The 22,166-nt window shown below is 50.9% G+C and overlaps 1 protein-coding gene across 1 annotated transcript in view; it reads left to right on the top strand.

Annotated features, from left to right (window-relative positions):
* The first annotated feature begins 14,297 nt into the window (after positions 1-14,297).
* Positions 14,298-22,166, top strand: part of BRD3 (bromodomain containing 3) — a 36,376-nt gene continuing 28,507 nt past the window's right edge. Inside the window, exon 1 of the mRNA XM_064290625.1 lies at positions 14,298-14,393. The gene's annotated coding sequence lies outside the window, so the exon portion shown is untranslated. The remainder of the gene's footprint in view (positions 14,394-22,166) is intronic.

The following is a 22,166-nucleotide window of genomic DNA, read 5'->3' as shown; positions in this document are numbered from 1 at the left end:
TCGAACCCAGCAGAGAAGTAGTGAGTGGCTTAGGGAAGACGGCTGGTGTGAGAATTGGTAAAAAGGCTTGAGTGGAGATAGGTCTGACCTCCACCTCCTGAGAGTCAGGTTTGGTTTGGATAATCCAATGCAGTGGCCCTCCAGAACTCACAGACCATACCCGCGGCTATGTGGTTTATCAGGGAAGTAATAGGCTCCATGTAGCCAGTATTTTTTATTTCCAGAATTCCTTTCCAAAATTGTCTTTTCTGTTTGTTTGCTTGTTTTCAAGTTACTTTTCTAGTGTGTGCGGTAAAATACACATAACAAAGAATCTACCATTTTTGCTGTTTTAAAGCGCACAGTCCAGTGACAGTAATTCGCAGCGTTGTACCACCTCCTGTGCTACCGAGCTCCACAACGTCGTCATCGCCCCAGAAGGGACCCTGTGATCTCATGTCGATGACATAAGCAAATATACAGAAACCAAAGATGATTAGTGGTTACCAAGCCTGGGAGGGAAACGCCGGTGGCATGGCATAGTGGTTAAGTGCTACAGCTGCTAACCTAAAGGGACGGCAGTTCAAATCCACCAGGTGTTCCTTGGAAACTCTACGGGGCAGTTCTACTCTGTCCTATAGGGTTGCTATGAGTCGGAATCCACTGAGTCAACTCCATGGCAATGGGGAAGTTTTTGCCCGGGGACACTGAGTTCTGTTCATGGTAGTAGAATAATTTAGACAAAGGATAGTGAGAATGGTGGCATGATTTCAAGAATATAACCAGCGTCACTAAATTATACGTGCAGAAATTGTTCAGACGGTGTGTGTTTTCTTAGGTATACTTTTCACCAGAATCACGTTTAAAAGAAAAAGGAAACCTTGGACCTGTTACCCTGTCACTCCCAATCCCTCTCCACCCCCAGCCCCTGGCACCCACTAAGCTGTTTCCTTTCTCCATGGATTTGCTTATTCTGGGTGTGTCCTATAAATGAAATCATACAACATGTGAACTTTTGGGTCTGGCTTCTCTCACTGAGCGCAAGGTTTTCAAGGGTCATCCATGTTGTAGCACGCAGCAGTACTTGCTTCTGTTTACAGCCCAGTAATACCCCATAGGGTGGATAAGCCACATTTTGTTTCTCCATTCGTTGGCTGACGGACATTGAGGTTCGTTTCCACCTTTTGGTTATTGTGAATAGTGCTTCCGTGAACAATTTCTTGTCTACATACCTGTTTTCAGTTCTTTTGGGTGTATCCCCAGGAGTGGAACTGCAGGGCCATGAGGTAATTAATTCTATGCTCAACTGAAGAACGGCCAAGCTGTTTTCCTCAGTGGCTGTGCCATTTTACACTCCCGTCAGCACTGCATGAGGGTTCCAGGGTCTCCGCATCCTCACCATTTTCTGTTTTTTTAAAAAAATGACAGCCATCCTATTTTTACGGTCGTCATCCTAGTGGGTGTGCAGTGGGATCTCGTTGTTGTTTTGACTTGCATTTCCCTAATGACAGATGACCCATTTGAGTCGGTTCTGACTCACAGTGGTAGGGTCACTATCAGTCACAATCGACTTGATGGCTTCTCGTTAAATAATTAGTACATGTATCGTTTTGTGACATTGGTTACCAACCCCACGACATGTCAACACTCTCCCTTCTGGGCCTTGGGTCTGCTCATTTACTTTCTGTCTCTATAGATTTCCCCGTTCTGGACATTTCATATGAAGGGAATCATAAAATATGTGGCCTTTTGTGACATGTTTTTAAGTTTCCTCCGTGTTGGAGCCTGTGTCAGTACTTTGTGGCTTTTCATTGTCAGTTAGTATTCCATCGTACGCATACTCAGATGCTCAGTTCACCAGCTGGTGTACCTCTGTGGAGGCTGGAACCTCCTTACATCATCTTTACAGCCTCTCAGTGTCTAACGAAGCACCTAGCAGATAGATGGTGTCTAACGCCTGATGTTGAGTCCCTGGGTGGCACCGATGGTTAAATGCTCAACTTTTGGCCCAAAGGTTGGCGGTTCAAACCCACCCAGAGACCGCGGAAGACAGGCCTGGAGATCTGCTTCTGAACGGTCATAGCTTTGAAAACCCCGTGGAGCAGTCATACTCTATACACACGGGGTTGCCATGAGTGGAAATCCATGCAACGGCAACTAACGACAGCAACCATTTTTTGGCTATTGTGAACAATGCTGCCATAAAATTCTTGTATGAGCGTCCCCTTAAGTATTATGCCCAAGACAAGGGCCTTGCTCACCCCACCCTCGTCCCATCCCAGCCCTGTTCTAGTCTATGGCCAAGAGTAAAACCAGTGGAGCAGCCTAATTCCCCAAGCCAGGTGTGGACATTGGCACCAGGGGCTGTGCAGCTGAAGGCTGGACACGGAGTGGCACGGCGGGGGCAGCGGGGCAGCTCTGACACAGTGACACCACTGCTGTTCTTCCTCGTCCTCCCAGTCACATCTGCTCTGCCAGCTTGGTCCCCACTGTGCCGGCCACCCACACATCTGCCACCCACCTCTCTCCTGCAGAAAGCAGAGGGCAGCCCGCATAGTGCCTTTCTCTCCCAGGCTTCCACATATCCGAGGCCCCACCACTTGGGGATCCTGCTGCAGAGCTGAGGACGGAATGCAGGCCAGGACGCTGAGCATCTTTTATGGGCTTGTTGATTGTATGTTCTCGGGAGAAATGTCTATTCAAGTCTTTTGCCCACTTCTAACTGGGTTGTCTTTTTGTTGTTGAGTTGTAAGAGTTCTTTATATATTCAGAAACTAGACCTTTATCAAACATACGATTTGTAAATATTTTCTCCCATTCTGTGGATTGTCTTTTTACTTTGTCTTTTTCACTTTCTTGACAGTTTTTAATTTTGATGAAGTCCAAATTTATCATTTCCTCTTGTTGCTTATGTATTTGGTATCATATCTAAGAAAGCATTGCCAGTTCTTAGGTCCTGAAGATTTACTTATATGTTGTCCTCTAAGAATTTTATGGTTTCATTTCTTACGTATTAGGTCTTTGATCCATTGCGAGCTAATTTGTGTACATGGCCTCAGGCAAGGGTTCAACTCGTTCTTTTGCATGTGGATATCCCAGTTGTCCCAGGACCATTTGTTGAAGAGATTATTCTTTCCTCACTGAGTGGTCTTGGCACTTTGGTCGAAAATCAGTTAACCATGGATTATGGGTTTATTTCTGGACTCTCACTTCTGTTCCGTGGGTTGATATGCCAATCCTTAATGCGCTGTTTTGATTGCTGTAGCTTTGTAGTAAGTTTAGAAGCTGGCAACTGTGAGTCCTCCAACTTTGTTCTTCTTTTTCAAAATTGTTTTGGTTATTCACAATCTCCTGCAATTCCATATGAATTTTAGAATCAATTTTTATATTTCTGAAAAAAGGGCCATTGGGATTTTGATAGGACTTGCATTGAATCTGTAGGTCACTTAGGTGAGTATGGCCCTCTGATCAATATTAAGTCTTCCGGTCCACGAACACGGGCTGCCTTTCCATGTATTTAGCTGGTCTTTAATTTCTTTCAACAATGTTTTATAGTTTTTGGTGTGCAAGTCTTGCACCTCCTTGATAAAATTAATTCCTAAATATATTATTCGTTATGATGCTATTGTAAATGGAATTGTTGTATTAATTTCTTTTTTGAATTGCATATTGCTAGCGTATAGAAATACAACTTTGTGTGTAGATCTTATATACTTCAGCTTTGCAGAATTCATAGTTTGTGTGTGTGTGTATTCTTTAGCACTTCTATATATAGGATCGTGTCTTCAAGATAGTTTGCTTCTTCCTTTTCAATTTGGATATCTTTTATTTCTTCTTCTTGCCCAATTGCTCTGCTAGAACTTCCAGTACAATGTTCAAAAGAGGTGGTGAAAACAGGTATCCTTGTCTTGTTGCTGATCTTACGGGGAAAGCTTTCAAACCTTCACCATTGAGTATGGTGCTAGCTGTGGGTTTTTCACAAATGCCTTTTACCAAGTTGAGGAAGTTCCCTTCTATTCCTAGTTTGTTCTCAGTTTTTTCGTCATAAAAGGGTGTTGGATTTTGTCATGTGCTTTTTCTGTATCTATTGAGATGATCGTGTTGTTTTGTTTTTTTATGCTATTATATGGTATATTGCATCAATCGATTTTCAGATGTTAAATCAACCTTGCATTCCTGGGGTAGATACCACTTGGTCATGGTGTATGATCTTTTTAATATGCCACTGCATTTGGTTTACTGGTATTTTCTTGAGGATTTTTTTGCATCTATATTCATAAAGAATATTGGTCTGTGGTTTTCTTTCCTTGCAATGTCTTTGTCCAGCTTTGTATTAGGGTATGCTGGTTTCATAGAATGAGTTAGGAAGTGTTCTATTTTTTGGAAGCATTTGAGAAGGATTTGTATTAATTCTTCTCTAAATGTTTGGAAGAATTCATCAGTAAATCCATCTGGTCCCCGTCTTTTCCTTGTTGGGAGATTGTTCATTACTGATTTAATTGCTTGTTATAGGTCTGCTCAGCTTTTCTATTTATTCTTGAGTTAGTTTTGGTAGTTTGTGTGTTTCCAGGAATGTGTCCATTTTACCTAGGCTATTTAATTTGTTGTTGTAAAATTATTGGTAAAACCAAAAAAATCTAACCCATGGCTGTCAGTCGATTTCGACTCATAATGATCCTATAGGACAGAGTAGAACTGCCCCAGAGGGTTTCCAAAGCTGTAATCTTTACAGAAGCAGACTGCCATATCTTTCTGCTGTGGAGTGGCTGGTGGCTTCAAACTACGACCTTTTGGTTAGCAGCCAAGTGCTTTACCACTGCACGACCAGGACTCCTTCAGTTATTGACAGCGTCCTACTATAATCCCTATTTCTATAAAGTCAGTAATAATATTCCCACTTTCATTCTTGATTTAACTAATTTAAATCACATACATATGTGTATTTATATTATACATATTTATACATATACACATGTACAAATATATATATGTATATTTTCTTAGGCTAGCCAAAGGTTTGTCAATTTTGTTCTTTTCAAAGAACCTATTTTGGTTTTGTTGATTCTCTCTGCGTTTTTTCTATTGTCTGTTTCATTTACCTCTGCTCTAATTTATTATTTCCTTCCTTCTTCTAGCTTTGGGTTTAGTTTGCTTTTTTATTTCTAGTTCCTTAAGCTGTAAAGTTAGGTTATTAATTCAAAATCTTTCTTCTTTTTTAATGTAAACATTTACAGCTATAAATTTCCCCCGAGCACCGCCTTCAGCGTATCCCATAAGAGTGTTTTCATTTTCATTTGTCTCAAAGTTTTCCCTTGTGATTTCTTCTCTGACCCATTGGTTGTTTAAGAGCGTGTTGTTTAATTTCCACATATTTGTGAATTTTCCAGTTTTCCATCTGTTATGGATTTCCAGTTTCATTTCATTGTGGTCAGAGAAGATACTCTGTATGACTTAAATCTTTTAAAATTTATCAAGACTTGTTTTGTGGTCCAACATATGATTTATCCTGGAGAATGTCCTATGTCCACATGAGAAGAATGTATATTCTCATGTTGTTGGGTGGAGTGCTCTGTACATGCCTAGTTAAGTCTAGTTAGTTCAAAGTGTTGTTTGGTCCTCTATTTCCTTACTGGTCTTCTGTCAAGCTATTCTACCCATTATTAAGAGTAGGGTATTGAAGTTGCCAACTATTACTGTAGAACTATTTGTTTTTCTGTTCAGTTGTCAATTTTGTCTTTCATCAAATTTAGGAATTTTTTGGCCATTGTTTCTTAAAATATTTTTTCTGCCCCATTTTCTCTCTCCTCTGCTTCTGGGACTACCATTATATGTACGCTTGACGGTGTCCCACGGTCCCTTAGACTTTATTTTCTTCGTGCTTTTCAGACGCAATAGTTTCAATTGACTTGTCTTTAAGTTCTCTGATTCTTTCTTCTGCGTGTGCAAATTTGCCGGTCAACCCCTCTCATGAATTTATTTCAGTTTAGTGTATTTTTTAGCTCCAGAATTTTTATTTGGTTCCTTTTTATAATTTCTATCTCTTCGTTGATATTCTCCATTTGGTGAGACGTCATTTTACTGGTTTCCTTTCTTTTCTTTTTTGGCCCATGCTTTCCTTTAGTCCTTTGAGTGTACTGAAGACAGTTGGTCTTACAACTCCCATGTCTGGACTTCTTCAGGAATTTTGTTAATTTCTTTTAACTATTTCTTTGTCACGTGTGGTCACTAACATCTCTGTTTTGTTAGCTTAGTGGTAAGCTACACGGGGTTGCTGTGAGTCGGAATCAAATTGACGGCACCTAACAACAACTACTGAAGGAAGAAGTCCAAGTTGCTCTGAAGGCATTGGTGAAAAACAAGGCTCCAGGAATTGATGGAATATCAGTTGAGATGTTTCAACAAACAGATGCAGCGCTGGAGGTGCTCACTCGTCTATGCCAAGAAATATGGTAGACAGCTTCCTGGCCAACTGACTGGAAGAGATCCATATTTATGCCTATTCCCAAGAAAGGTGATCCAACCGAATGTGGAAATTATAGAACGATACCATTGATATCATATGCAAGCAAAATTTTGCTGAAGATCATTCAAAAACGGCTGCAGCAGTATATCGACAGGGAACTGCCAGAAATTCAGGCCAGATTCAGAAGAGGATGTGGAACCAGGGATATCATTGCTGATGTCAGATGGATCCTGGCTGAAAGCAGAGAATACCAGAAGGATGTTCACCTGTGTTTTATTGACTATGCAAAGGCATTTGACTGTGTGGATCATAACAAATTATGGATAACATTGCCAAGAATGGGAATTCCAGAACACTTAATTGTGCTCATGAGGAACCTTTACATAGATCAAGAAGCAGTTGTTCGGTCAGGACAAGGGGATACTGATTGGTTTAAAGTCAGGAAAGGTGTGCGTCAGGGTTGTACTCTTTCACCATACCTATTTAATCTGTATGCTGAACAAATAATCCAAGAAGCTGGACTATATGAAAAAGAAAGAGGCATCAAGATTGGAGGAGGACTCATTGACAACCTGCGTTATACAGATGACACAACCTTGCTTGCTGAAAGTGAAGAGGACTTGAAGCACTTACTAATGAAGATCAGAGACCACAGCCTTCAGTATGGATTGCAGCTCAACGTAAAGAAAACAAAAATCCTCACAACTGGACCAATGAGCAACATCATGATAAATGGAGAACCGATTGAAGTTGTCAAGGATTTCATTTTACTTGGATCCACAATCAACAGCCATGGAAGCAGCAGTCAAGAAATCAAAAGACGGACTGCATCGGGCAAATCTGCTGCAAAGGACCTCTTCAAAGTGTTGAAGAGCAAAGATGTCACCCTGAAGACTAAGGTGCGCCTGACCCAAGCCATGGTATTTTCAATTGCATCATATGCATGTGAAAGGTGGACAATGAATAAGGAAGACTGAAGAAGAACTGACGACTTCGAATTGTGGTGTTGGCAAAGAATATTGAATATACCACGGACTGCCAAAAGAATGAACAAATCTGTCTTAGAAGAAGCACAACCAGGATGCCCCTTAGAAGCAAGGATGGTAAGACTGCATCTTACATACTTTGGACATGTTGTCAGGAGGGATCAGTCCCTGGAGAAGGACATCATGCTTGGCAGAGTACAGGGTCAGCGGAAAAGAGGAAGACCCTGAACGAGGTGGATTGACACAGTGGCTGCAACAATGAGCTCAAGCATAACAACGATTATAAGGATGGCTCAGGACAGGGCAGTGTTTTGTTCTGTTGTGCATAGGATCGCTATGAGTCAGAACCGACTTGACGGCACCTAACAACATCAACAACAAAGTGCTTTCACAGAGATTTCTTTAACTGTTGAGAGCCAAAAAAAAAAAAAAATACAGTACTCTCCTACTGTTTGCAGATTGGCTCTGCGTTTGGTACTCCTTCACTCCTTAGCCAGACTATTTCTAATTCTGCCTTATCCTTCACTTCCTGCTTACCCCTAGCCTAAAGATCAGCCAGAGATAAAAGTTTAGGGTCTTCGCAGGTTTTTGCTGACTGTGAGCCTAGCACGTGCCTAGCTCGCGTGTGATCTTTTAGATTCCCTGGCATAAGCAGGAGCTTTACCAAGTCTTACTTTCCCTTGTACCTCCTTCCCTAGCCTCTTCTTTCCTAGCTTTTCAGTCTGTCTGTCCCTAGTCCTGTCTGTTATTCCTGACAAGGCTGTGGCTGGTCTATGCCTTTAAAGCCTTTTGACAATTGCCACCTGGTAGGCCACTTCAGCCCTGAGAAACTTCTGAGAGTGCCAAACAAAGGCAAGTCCTACAGCCTAGTCTTCAGGGAGCTGTCAGACAGGTCAAAGCACACACCCACAGTTCTTTGAGAATGAGGCCCATATTGCCCTCTCTTGTACCAGCAAGCCATTCCAGGAACGAGAGCCATCATCTTCATGGCTGCCTCTGAGCTGGGGAATGGAGGATGGTGGATGGGTGAGTAAAAACTCCCAACCTCTTACTGAAATTTAGCGGCTTCTTTCTTCATTAAGCACTCCCCTGGTTGTTGCAAGTTTTTAATTATACTTCAGAGTTCTAAAAACATTGGTTCTGACAGCTTTTGTCAACTTAATTGTTGCATTAGTGTAGAAATAGATTTTTGGAGTGTTCTACTCTGCCATTTTTGGTGATGTCATCTTTCAAGTTTTTTAGCCTTTTAGAAAATTACTTATTGTATGTCTTCGATTATTTTAAAATCATATCTTATAGTCTTGGGATTCCTTCTCAGAGGCAGGGGAGACGGGGAGGGGATGCAGGCAGGGCCATGGTGCATCAAAACTTTCACATGGATGCAAAGCCAAGAGGGGCTGGTGCCATTACCTGTTAAACCCTCAGAGCCCAAGAACACCAGGGGTGCCTACAATTTAAGCAAGGGGTTCAGGAGACCCAGAGACCTGGAACACTCCCAGGCCAGCCCTCATTCCACAATATCACCGTCACCGCTTCTTCAAATAAAACTTAATATTCATTACCTAAATAATACCTGTTTGCCATGGAAAAATGGAAAATACCAATAATGAAAAGGAAAAATAAAATTATTCACAATATGGTTACCCATCTTTAGCTGCCACTATCACACCAGCCTGGCTCCCCTGGCCCCTGTCCTGCTTTACTTTTCTCCATGGCACTGAGCACCATCAGGCACGCCATCTATTTTACTTCTTTATGATTGTCCATCTGTCCTTAGCAGCATGTCAGCTGCACAATGGCTGGGGCTCTGTCTCGTTCACAGGTGTATCCGTAGGGCAGGAAGGGGCCCTATCTGGCTCCTAATAAAATGTTCCATCGTTCCTGTGGAAGGAATGAACGAATGAATGTGCTGTCTGGAGTGAGCTAGCTCTTCTATCTCGTCCTCGCAACAGTCCCATGACGTAGGTATTGTCCCCATTCTACAGTAAACTGAGACCAGGGGAGGCAGGCGGCCACCCGGCTTTCACCCCACCTGCTCCTGGCCACCTTTTGAAGCCACGTTTACCAGCTGTAGATCAACACTCTCTCTCACTGGAGCCCCTGGGTTAAACTCACAATGTGTCTGCTCTACGATTTTAAGGACTTTATTACTACTTTCGTGCAAATGATCTTCTATTTTGGGGGCAGGAAAAATAAGAAAGCAAGAAGGCGCATTTCTGGGTGCCATCCCCTCCGTGGGGGGTCCCCAACCTTTTCTAAAAGAACCAATTAATGAAGCTCAGATTTGGATATTTGCTCCCACGAGTACATACTTCTCCCCTGCCAAAATGTAGGCTCCTGGCACATATTTTGCAGGTGAAATCCGAACGCATGCCTGGGTTCACACCATAGCTCAGACTAAGGCCTCACTGTGCCTCCATTTTCACCAGAAAAACAGGCATGATAAAAGCTCTTTCTAACACTTGCCAGAGCAGGGCAGGAGCCAGGTCTGTGCAGCGCTCTGGGGATTCAGCGAAATCACGTATGTTATAAGGATGGAGCGGGGTGCGCCCTCGACTTCCTCTAAATTCACAACAGGGAGCGGAGAGACTCGAGAGCAGCCCAAGGCTGACCCCCATGAGATGGAGGTCACACATACCTCCTCTCTCCAGCCTTTTTACCCATTCTGACACCAGCCTTCCCTCCCGTGGCACTCCCTATTTCTCTGCTGGGCTCGGTAATTCATGGCAATGGCCGCATGGAACTCAAGGCCATACTCACAATCGTGGGGCTTATTAGGGAAGTAACAGGTTACAATTCAGGATCAGGAACAACAAGCAACAAATTGGGATCAAGGTCAGGATCAGGACGCATGCAGGCAAAATCTCCCTTCTTCAGTGCAGGACAGCTCTCTTGGCTCCTCTGGACCATGCAGGGCTCCTCTCAGCGCCCCAGAGGACAGGCTCCTCTCCTGACCCTTGGCCCTGCATGGGCCTGGCCTCTACCCTGCTCGGGCAAGTGTTAGAAAGAGCTTTAAGCTCTGCCGATAAGCCCAGAGGCACGCCGCTCCACGAGTAAGCCTCCTGCTGGAATAAGCTTAGTTCTCTTGCCCACTTGTCTTAGTCATCTAGTGCTGCTATAACACAAATACCACAAGTGGCTGGCTTCAACAAAGAAATTTTACTCTCTCGCAGCCTAGTAGGCTACAAGCCCAAGTTCCGGGTGTCAGCTCCAGGGAAGGCTTTCTCTCACTGTTGGGTCTGGAGGAAGGTCCTTGTCATCAATCTTTCCCTGGAGTAGAAACTTCTCCGCGTAGGAACCTTGAGTCCAAAGGAGGTACTCTGCTCCCAGCGTTGCTTTCTTGGTATTATGAGGTCCCCATGTCTCTCTGCTCGATTCTCTTTTCTATCTCAAAAGAGAGTGGTTTAAAACAATCTAATCTTGTAGATCTTATCAACATAACTGCCGCTAATCCCTCTCATTAATGTCATATTAACGTCATAGTGATAAGATTTACAACATAGAGGAAAATCACATCAGACGACAAAATGGTGGACAATCACACAATACTGGGAATCACGGCCTAGCCAAATTGATACACCTATTTTGGGGGGACACAATTCAATCCCTAATACCACCGCAGCCACCTCGCTTAGGGGGCTGGGAAGCCTTCTGCAGCCATCTTGCATCAGTCTCCTGGTTCTGCTGCTGCCATTTCTCTGCCACCGCTTCTTGACATCTCACTTCTCACAGTCTTGCACGTCTCCAGTGTTGTAGCTCTCTCTCTGTCTCCCGGGCCTAGCAGGTTCTGAGCACACTGAGACCCTGGGACATGCTCTACTCTCAGCTCTTCTTTCTTGATGGTAGTGAGGTTTCCCCTTTCACTTCTGGGATTGGCTTCCTTAAGCCTAGTGGGATGGCAAAACAGGCCAATCCAGTCATTAGAGTTCCATACACCTTATTTGCATGATTGCACCCCTGAAGGGTTCCAGGCACCTTATTTACGTTATCAGCAATTCCCGTGGTAGGCCACTAGCACTAGCACCTTATTTGCATAGCCCCAGTCGTTTCGTAGGTGTCACAAGACCATGCACGGCTGGAAAAGCCATATTAAGTAATACATTGCACCACATATATAAATCTCTGGACACAGTAAATACTCTGGTACCTAGTAAATGCTCAAATTATTACATAGCTAGAAACCTCTATTCCTCCGTTCTCCAGAGCTCTTGATATCCTGGTCTTTTCTTGGTACAGAAACTCCATTTTGTTGTTGTACTAGCAGCTAATCAGTCTTCTGGGGAAAGACTCACAATAACTAAACTTTCAAGAGACTGATGTATAAACTTTAATGCAATGGCATAACTACTCTGTGCCTCAAAGGGTGGACTGACGAAGGTAGTGGGAGGAAGGAGGAGGCAGGTGAGGTCCTGGGCCCCGGCCTGGCTGGATTGCAGCTCCGAGACCGAATACTGAAAGGTCCACATGGTGGGCTCCTTAGGTCCCCTGCATGAGTTTGAGCATCGAGGCTACAATGAGGTTTGCAAGGCAGCTGGGGGGTGGGGCAGGAGTGTGCAAGAAAACATTTAGTCCTTGAATAAATATTTATTGAGTACTCACTAGGTGCCAGACATGGTTTTAGGCCCCAGGGATATATAGCTGTGGACCAAGTACCCCGCTTCCATGGAGCTGGATGCAGGAGGGGGAACAGCCCACAAACAGACCAAGTAAGTGAGACATGGAGGTAGAAAGGTAGCAGTGAAGCAGAAGGTGGGGGCCTGATCCTGACCACAGTCCAGCCTTCTGCATGCCCTTCCCCTCTCGCTGCCCAGAAGCATGTCCTATTTTCATCCCCCTTTGATGTGAGAACACTGGGCTTGGGAGATTAAGTGGCCTCACTCAGGGCCCTCGACGTCCCTGGAGGCCCAGCCTCTGAAACCCAGGGAAGGGAGAAGATGCTGGGTCAGAGTACAGGCAGAGCCTCCCAGGTGCCTTCCCAGGGCACTGCTGCTGGCCCTTGCCTGCTTGCCCCTTGCTTCAGGGATGAGTCACTGCAAAATTTGAGGCTCATATTCAAGTTCCATTATTGATCCTGGTCCCCAGAGCCCTCTTCAGCTGTTAGGCCACTCAGTGAGCCACCTGGGCCAGGCATGAGTGGGCAGGCAGGATAGGTGGGTGTGGTGGGGAAAGGCAGGGACAGGGCCCTTCCATCAAAGCCAAGCTCCAGGGAGGGCCCATGTTCCTGCCATACTCCTGGGAGCCTTTCGGGTCAGTGGGAGGCCCGAGGATGGGCATCCTGGTCCTGGGCATTGGGCCTGCAGCTCAAACAGCCTCGCTGGTCTGGATGGCCTTTTGTTTTGGACTCGGAAGCAATGCAGTGGGTTCTTTTAAAGAGGTGAGGGGGCTCATCCTGGGGGCCAGAGTGTTCAGGATGTCTGAGGGACTGGAACTCACAGGAACATGATGCAGTCTTGGGGTGGATGAAGCAGTAGTTTGTAAACCGGGTACCAAGCTCAGCCTTCAAGAGGGCTGTAGCCAGGATGGTGGTCAGCGCATCCCACACTTGCCTTCCCTGGCCTTCCTGTGCCTCAGATCTGCCCTCCTCCCACTGTGCAAACAAGCATGAGAAAACCTTACTATGGAGGCTTGGGCTTGAGGGGTAAACTGCTCGTGGCATAAGGCCCACAGGAAGCGGTTTGGGAAAGGTTTTGGCCTCCTGCAAACTGTTTCCAGGCATCTTGGGTTTTGGGGTCTTAGCTCTTCTGCACATGGGCTCTGTGACCCAGAGCAAGTCACTTTGCCTCCCAGAGGCCAGGTTACCTCACTTGTAACCTAGGACTGGACGCCTGCTCTCCGGTGGGTGTGGGAACGCATGACCCTGGGCGCTGAAGCACACTTGATTGACGTTACAAACGCGGGGTGTTTCAGCCAGGGCAGCCCCTGCTTCACCTGAAGCCAAACAGTGGCCTGTGGTTGGGATGGGTCCAGGCACAGAGGTGAAGCCCACCTTGTAGGTGGCAGGCTCAGTGGCACTCAGGACTTGTTTTGCTTTTGATGTTTTATTGGGGTCTAACACACGGTCTACATCCCCCTCAGGCTACCATCAATAAAGTTTACATATGCTTACTCCTGAGTCATCACCACCCAGAAAAAGAGGTGAAACGTGCCCACCTTCAGAAAGCACCACAAGGGTCCTGCCTTTTTACCTTTGTCGCCCCATCCTGGAAGCTCAGGCTAGTTACCTTCTATCTCACTCTGCGCCTTTTCAGGGCAAGTGGGGAAATTGAGGCACAGAGCGCCAAGGACTCCAAGCGGAGCCAGGAACAGCCCCGGCTCCTCCAACTCCGAGGTTCAGCGCTCCCTCCGACCTCCGCGCCCCCGCCCGCGCGCCCCCGCGCGCTCCGCCCCCGCGCGCCCCCGCCGGGCTAATTAGCCGCGCGGTTTGTTTACAAACACTGGGCGCCCGGCAGGTGCGCGCCGCCCGACAGCGCGCGCCGGGGCTTCGGGGGCGGCCACGCGGGCCGGTGCGGGACCGCAGTGGGTGCCAGGGGCCGCGCTGCGTTCCCGCCTTTTCCGCGCCTCCCTGTAGAACCAGGACGCTCGCCCACCCGCCGGCGCCCCGTCCCTGCGCGGGGGAGAAAGCGCGCGCGCCTTCCCCACGGCGTCGCCGCTGCAGCCCCGCCCCGCGCGCCCCCCGGCCGGGCCCGCTCGCGGCCGGGTCGGCGGCGGGGCGGGGCGGGGGCGCGCGGGGCGGCGGGCGCGGCGGTGGCGCCGGCGGGGCCGGGACATGTAGTCCGCGCGCCGCGGCCTCCCCTGGGCGGCCCCGGCGAGGGCCCGGTCGCGGACTACGACTCCCGCCAGGCGCCGCGGCGCAGCGCATGAGCCCTGCCCGGCTCGGCGCGTCTATTATGCTGCCGGGGCCGGCGAGCCAAAGAGGAGCCGGCCGCGCGGGCCGGGAGGGACGGCCGCCGGAGCGCCGAGGCCAAGTACGCCTTTCTCTTGCTTCCTTGCGCGCGCGGGCGGCGGGCGGCGCGGGCGGCGGGCCGGGCGGGGCGGGAGCGCGGCCAGCACCCCGCACCAGGCCGACGGCGCGTCCGGGGAGCCGGGCGCCCGGGGCCGTCGCCGCCGCCGCCTTTGTGCGCGGCCACCATGTAACAAAGCGCGGCGGCCGCCCGGGGTCGCGGCGGGCTCTCTCCCTGCATTCTCCGCCCGCGCCACCCGCCGCCTCCGTCCCGGGCTCGGGGGCGTCGCCGTGGCCGGGGCGCGCAGCCCGGAGTTGGCACGGCCCGCGCGCCCCGCGCCAGCCCAGCCTCCCGCGCGCCTTCCCTCACGGAAGGGATTTTTTTCTGCTTTCCTCTGCCCGCCATCTTTCGAGGGGGAAATAGGGAGGACGAGGAGGGGGAAGGTGCGCGGCGGCGCCCTGGGCCCCGCGGCCGTGCGCTCGGGCGCCACTCGCCCCGCGGTCCCCGCCCGCTCTTCTGCCCTCTTTCCCTCGGTCTCGGCCGCCGCTGGGGTTCGGTGTCTGGGGACAGTCGCCGGCCAAGCCCGGGCCCGACTCTGCACGGCCGATCCCCAGAGCTGGCGGCGTGGGCTGGGGTGGGGCTTTCTCCCAGAGTGTTGGGCCGGGGGATGACTTGAGCCTTTGGAGGGACCGCATTATTGCGGCCAGCCCGGAGGAGACCCAGGTGTCGTTTTGAAATCACCCTGCGAAGCGCCTAGCCCCAGCGAGGTTTTAGTAGGTGTGGGAGGCGGCCCCCTTTTTCTCACATACGGTTACCATCTGCATGACAATATGGGAGAAGCCCCTCGGGAGAAATGTGCACCCCAAACCTTCTCGTACATATTCTTGGTCTCATTGGGCCCCGCTGCGAATAAAGCTGGGCGCCTGGGGGAAGTTTTCTCTCTCCCTCTCTCCCCACCAGTTGCGCACACGGGGGGCAGGGCGAGGATGGAGGCCTTGGGCGGACTTCTTTCCCGAGGGCTGGGGGCATTTTGGGAAACGTGAAGAAGGCAGCACAGCACGCGTCCTCCAAGATCCCCCAGGAGGGGCCAGGGCCCATCCTGACTGCCCTCCATTGAGGCCAAAGCGCGAGCGTGGTGCTAGCCTTCGTTTTGGCTAAACGTTTTCTGCTCTGAAGTGCCTAGCTGGGTTCCTCCCCCTTACGTTAAACTTGGTTACGACTGCAGAGTTGTTTTTGAGGGGGGGGGCGGGTGGGAGGGAAGGAGGGAGACACCCAGCGGGAGCTTTGGACAAGAGGAAGCTAAGTACGGGAATCATCCCTTACCCTTCTTCCATACCCTTCATTCTCTAGTGACATGGAAGAAGAAATGGTTTTCTTTTGATGTGTTGTCTTGTAGACTTTCTTCCATAACTGTCCATTAACGTGGGGTCCTCTCCCTGGGCCCACGGAGTGGCTGCGGGCAGATGCTGGCAGGCGGGCAGAGTTCGGTGGCGTTTTTTCTGGGGAGAGGGTCCGTAGTTTTTACCGGCTTTCAGAGGGGCCAAGTCCAGGCCTGGAAGCTCTGCAGGGACCTGGTCTCCAGGAGTTAGGAACCTCTTTTCTCCTGCGTCCTTACTCGGCAGCCCTGGAGGTGGCCTCTCATTTGCAAATAAAGCTGGTGTTTGCCCTTCTCCAGTTTGAGGCCTTGATGTGTGCCCATGGTTACAGATCAGGAAAGATAGGGCACATGGCATTACGGACACTCAGGCATTTCTTTCTGACCTTTCACGTAACCTCAGAGGCCTGAAGCCTTAGCTCAATGCTTCTGGCAAGACCGCTCGGACAGCCCCTGGCTGTGGCGGTGTCCTGAGCCACTGGCCTGCCAGCAGGGAGAACGGAGTTCAGGAGCTTTCTCGGGCCTTGCCAGGCAGTCAGCAGGGATTGGAGTTTGTTTGGTTTTGCAGAGCAGATCCTTTGACAAGAGCTCACTCGTACTTGGGAAGTGAGCTTTGCAGACAGGACGGGTATGGTAAGCGGGCTCCCGCCTTGGCTCACGGTCTGTGAGCACCAGAAAGTGAAAGCCTGGGTGAGGGTGTAAAAGTGAAATGCGACTCTGCGCCCCCTCCTGCCCTGCTGGGGAGTCGCCGGCCCCAAGCCCGGGCAGCTGGCAGCTTGTGCCGCTGTGTCCACTTCCTGGTGCCCGGGGTAGTGCTCTCCTTGGCGGGGGGCCCCAAGGCGGCCCAGGCCCAGTCATCGGTACAAGACCAGCGGGACGCCCAGCTCCGTGACTGTCAGCTGTGGCTTTGTCAGGCTTTCTGCCCAGCCACTGGTGGGGTGCGGGTTCTGCCCAGGGGTCCACAAGGGATCTGGGGCTGTGTCAGGAGCAGGGCCCACCCAGACTACAAGGCCGCCTTCGGGAGATGGCTGCAGTCTGGAACCTGCCCAAGGCCACTCCACAGGTCTCTGGATTTTCGAAGTAATGAAAACGACTGGCTACTCGGTAGTGTTGATGGGTTAGGAGCCTGAGCCTGCTTTCTAGTCTCCCTGGGTGATCATCTGGCTGCAACGGGCGGGACTCTTCTTTCACGGGTCCTTTATACCTGTCTCAGAAGGCCTTTCGCTGCACCAGCGGCCCTTTACTTTACTTCAGTGTGTACTTTGGGAGTGGTGCCGAAGGGTGGCTGTGGGCTGGGAAGTCGGGTCTGTTGGGAGGCAGCGTCCTTGGTTTCAGCAGAAGAGACCAACGGGCATCAGAGCCACATTGGTGCACCTGGTGTGTTTGGGCCGGGTTTTGCCAAGAACAACCCTGCACCTCAGTGCCCCGCTGGCCCCCTCCCCCCATCCCTGACCTGTATCAGCTGCTGCTCGGTGCCTGTGCGGTGACAGAGCACTCGATGTTCCCAGCGCCCTTATCTTCATGGAACCCATGGGTGCCTATGTCCTGCCCTGGGTAACCCCTCTTCTGGCCATCTGGGGTATCTGTGGGCTTTTTTTTTTTTTTTTAAGGCAGAGAGCACATTTTGAGGTCACTCCCAATTGAATGGTTTACGATCCTCTGGCTACCTTGGTGCACATTTATGGTGGAGGGGGGTGTGTGTGTGCATGCGAGTTGTGTCTCTGTGCTCTGTGTGGTATGTACGATGTATGTGGTATGTGTGTCTGTGTGTTGTGAGTCATCTTTGTGGTGTGTGTGGTATATTTATGTATGTGTGTGGTATATTTGTGTTTATGTGGTGTGTGTGGGGTATATTTGTGTCTGTGTGTGTTGTGTATGGTATGCGTGCATGTCTGTGTATGTGATATGTGTTTGTGTGTGTGTATATGTGGTATGTGTGTCTAGTGTGTGAGTCTGTGTGGTATATGTGTCTGTATTCGTGGGGTGTGTGTGGTAGTGTGTCTCTAGGGTGTGTGTCTATATGTGTGATGTGTGTCAGTGTGTGGTGTATGTGGTGTGTGTGAGTGTGTGGCATATGAGTCTGTATGCGGTGTGTGTGTGGTGTGTTTTTGGTGTGTATGTCTATGTATGGTATACGTATTTGGTGTGTAAGAGTGTGTGTGTGTGGCGTGTGTGTAGTATATGTGGTGTGTGTGTTTGTGGCGTATGTGTTTGTATGGTGTGTGGTGTGCGTATCTGGTGTGTCTGTGTGGTACATGTGGTGTGTATGTAGCTGTGTGTGTGGTGTCTGTGTGTGTGGTGTCTGTGTGTATGTCTGTTGTATGGTTTGTGTGTCGTGTGTATGTTGTATGGTGTGTGTGTGCGCGCGCACATGCACCCAGAGGCCGTCCACTCTGTTATTTTTGTGCTTGACTGTGTGTGTTTCTCTGTGAGACACCCACGTCTCAGCCCCCCCTCCTTTCAGGACCTTTATGACCTGGAATGGGCCCAGGAGAAAGATGCATTTTGGAGAAAGCCCCTGAAACAGTGGTAAGGTTGCTGGGTAGTTAGCAAGGTCGTGGGGAGAGCCCTCTTCCTGCAGGGGCACCTCCTACTCTGACCCTGCCGCGTGTTGGCGAGTCGTGTCTGGTAGCCAGTGTTCACGTATGACATCCCAGCATCCCCAGAAGTGGGGTCTGCAGAGGGGAGCACCCGTGGGGCCTGGAGTGGGGGACGGCAGTGCCTGTGTCACATGTGCCAAACTGTCATGTCAAGCTGGGGAACTGATGTGGGTCCGGGCTCTGACCTGCCCTTATGGGGCTTTGGGACCTGGGGACCGGCCCTTCCTCAGCCTCCCTTGAGGATCAAAGGAGGCACTTCTCATGGTGGCACCTGCCCACGGTAGCTGTGGTGTTCGCGGTTGTCACTGCCCATGTTTGGGGGCACATAAGCAGTGCCAGGCATCATTGTGGTTTTTAGTTGCCATTGGCAATCCCGTGTGACATGGGGCTGTGGTGGTACCCACTTGTAACCCTTTAACAAAAGGACCAAAACCAAAAAACCCACTGCCATCAAGTCTATTCCGACTCACAGTGACCCCGTAGGACAGAATAGAACTGCCTCACAGGGTTTCCAAGGCGGTAATCTTTATAGAAGCTGACTGCCACATCTTTCTCGAGCAGAGCGGCTGGTGGGTTGGAACCGCCGACCTTTCGATTAGCAGCTGAGTGCCTAGCCACTACATCACCAGGGTTTCTTTAACAGGAGGAAGAAGGGTCATTTCTAGATGGGGACTGTCAGGTGGTCGAGGGGTGCCCCTCTGAGGAGGCAATATTGGGGGGGGAGGCAGGTAGAAAAGCAAGCCTCTGGCCTGACTGCTGTCTTTGTGCCGGAACTCCCATCAGATGGCGCCCTGACAGTGTTTACTGGTGTGGGCTGTGCCAGCTTGGTGCCCGGGGCATGCAGGCCACTGCTCAGAGCAGGTCATATAGCTCTTATCTTGGCTGTGCAGCCAAGGCTCTATTTGGAGCCTTCTGGCGGGCTTGGGGAAACCTTGGTGATGTAGTGGTTAAGTGCTACGGCTGCTAACCAAAGTATTGGCAGTTCGAATCCGCCAGGTGCTCCTTGGAAACTCTGTGGGGCAGTTCAACTCTGTCCTATAGGGTCGCTATGAGTCGGAATCGACTCGACAGCAGTGGGTTTGGGTTGTTTGGTTTGGCGGGCTCGGGACCCTGCGGTCCTGGGGTCAACGTAACCACAGAGGTGACCATGCGGTGGTCACCTGGGATCAGGGACAGGCTGGCTATAAGGGCAGGTGGGCGAAGGTGAGTAAGGCCTGCAACTTGGGTCTCTGCTCTTGAAAATGGAGAGCTGACTGGGGCGGGGGGCGGGGAGGAAGTCCCCACTGCCCCATCCTTTGCACTCTGAAGGGGTGGGTTTTGAGGGGAAAGGCGAGGCACGCCGGGAGACGCCCCTGCCTGGCAATGGGTGAGTGGGTGCAGGGCGTTGCGGCAGTAGCGGCCTCCCTTTGGGGGGGCTTCAGTTCACGGGTCTGCACCAGGATGTTTCCAAGTCTGCAGAGCAGTGGGTTTGTGAAGAGCCACGCCCACGCGAGACAAGTCCAGCGCTTGTTGGTGCATTTAAGGAGCAAGGTTCTGTTGTGCTCGTCTGATTCCTGTGGTTGAACAGGCAGAGCAGGGGGTGCTAGTGTGTGCTGGGTGGACCCTGACGCAGCTTTGTTCTGGAAAGCTCCGCACTCGGTGGAGGTCAGGGGCGCCAAGCCTTCGTGTGCACAGGGCTGCTTCCTGTGCCTGAGCTTCAGGCCTGTGGGTTGGGACTATCCTGGAGGTGCTGGGTTGGAGGGGCACTCAGCCCCAGCCTGTTCCCTCCCTTCAGTAAATGGGGGAGCCTGGAGCCCTCCCGTGTGTGTGTGCATGGGTTTCCAATCTCCAGCATTCTGACGTTCTGAGACCCTGTGCAGGACCTACTGATTTAGAGGAGGTGTTCCCACCCCGAGCCTCTCCAGGCCATCCTCCTTCACGCACTGGGTGCCTATGAAGAGGTCCCCCTTCCTGAGTCTGGGTCTCTTGTCCCCCACCGCTCCCTGTGTGGTAGAGGGGAGTTACTCAGTGTAGCCAGGAGCCTGGGTCTCATGTCCCTGGAGAGCTTCAGAGAGGTGACGCTGTGTTCAGGCTCTGCTGGGGCTAGGTTCAGAATTTGCTTTGTGTGTCTGTGTGTATGTGTGCGCGTGCACGTCATGTGTGCGTGCACGTGTATGCATGTGTGTGTGCAGGTCTGTGGGTGCATGTGTGTACATGCGTGTGTGTGTGGGTACATGTCTGTGCATGCATGTTTGTATGTGTGTGTGCTCATGCATGTCTGCATGTCCCCTCCAAACATCCACAGGGAGCTGTACACCCCTTGGGAGAGTCACTGGTTTAGAGTATGTCTCGTGTTCTTTTTGTTAGCCGTGGCTGACTCGGAAGGGCTGGCGGTGTGGACAGTAACAGGGTGTCTGTCTTGGTGTCTGACCCAGAGGCTGATGTCCTGACAATAAGGGAACACCTCACGGAGGCCAGCGTTCTCGAGGCTGGGGGCTGTAGGGAGAGGTGGGGTCAGAAGCTCATGGGGCAGTAGGCCCAAGAGTCCAGAAGGTTCTGTGGTTGCAGAGCCAGGAGGACACGGGAGGGGGGGATGCAGCCCAGCAGGGGCTTGGGCAGCTGCTGGAAAGGAGTGTGACCTGGACTGGGGTGAGCGCAACCCCTTCATGTGAGGCTGGCAGAGCCCAGCCATGCCCCCACTGTGCCCTCACCCCAGCCATGTGCAGCCCCTGCTGTGCCTGCGCCCCCACTGTGCCTGTGCCCCCACCATGCTTGGACCTCCCGCCGTGCCTGCGCTCCACACAGCTCCCGCTTGAGCTGGGTCCGCACACCTGAGTGTCTTCACTGGGCCCTGCACCTGCCCCTCTGCCTGCCTCAAGCCTCTGAGACCCTGTTCCCTGCCCCCTGCCCGCCTTGCCCCATGGAAGGCAGTACATGTTTCTTCAGGAAGCAGTCGACTCCGTTTGTCACTGGAGCCAGCCTGGTATTGCAGATCCAGCATCCCGAGGCTGGAGGGGTCTGGTCATTGGGTGTGAGCTCTGGCAGCACCCTTGGCCCGCCGAGACGGGAGCAGTGGGCCCATGTCCTCCCACCTACTCCAACCCACCGTTCAGTGCCATGCAGCAATAATGCACTCCCGCAGGATCCCCACGAGAGTCCCCTGAGGTGAGGGCACCCTGAGGTGATGCACGTGCAGTCTGGGGTGGGCGGAGGCCTGGGCTTAAGCCTGGCTCTGGCTCCTCCTCACTGGTAACCTTGTGCTTGTGCCCCTTGACCCTCAGCCTCCCCGTTCCCACCTAGAGAATAGAGCTAACATGATCCTTCAGCCTGTTGCCAGGCCAGGACAGAGTGGCAGGGAGACGAGGCTGGGGGGGGGTCCCATGGGTGGTGGCAGCAGACACGGATGGCCAGGCCCACCCCCCACTGATCTTAGAGGCCACCACTGACCTGGACTGTGAGCCTGGACAACATCCAGCTTCCCTCAGGGGCAGTCCTGCCTATGACCCCAGAACTGGGGGGTGGCCACACTGCCCTCCTCCCTAGTTCACACCAGCTTGGCTGCAGCAGGCTGGGGATGCATGGTCCCAAGAGGGTTTTCACTGGAGAATGGTCATTCTGAGGAATTCTGAAGGCCATTTTTATTGTTGGTGGGATGGAGGATTGGAGCAGAGAAGAGGGGTGGCATAGGCCAGTGTAGCTGCCCCCACAATCAGCACTGAGGTCCACAGTCTGCTTGGTCTTCTCATGCTGATTGCTGCATGTGATCAGCTGAAGGCTGCTCTGACCCCACTCCCATAAATGCCAGGGCCCCAGGCCCTCCTCTCCTCTCAGGTCCAGGCCTTG

The sequence above is a fragment of the Loxodonta africana genome, chromosome 9 (assembly GCF_030014295.1).
Source record: "Loxodonta africana isolate mLoxAfr1 chromosome 9, mLoxAfr1.hap2, whole genome shotgun sequence".
NCBI classification, from domain to species: Eukaryota; Metazoa; Chordata; class Mammalia; order Proboscidea; family Elephantidae; genus Loxodonta; species Loxodonta africana.
Note: the sequence above shows the minus strand (reverse complement) of the source record. Positions and strands in the feature narration are given on the sequence as shown.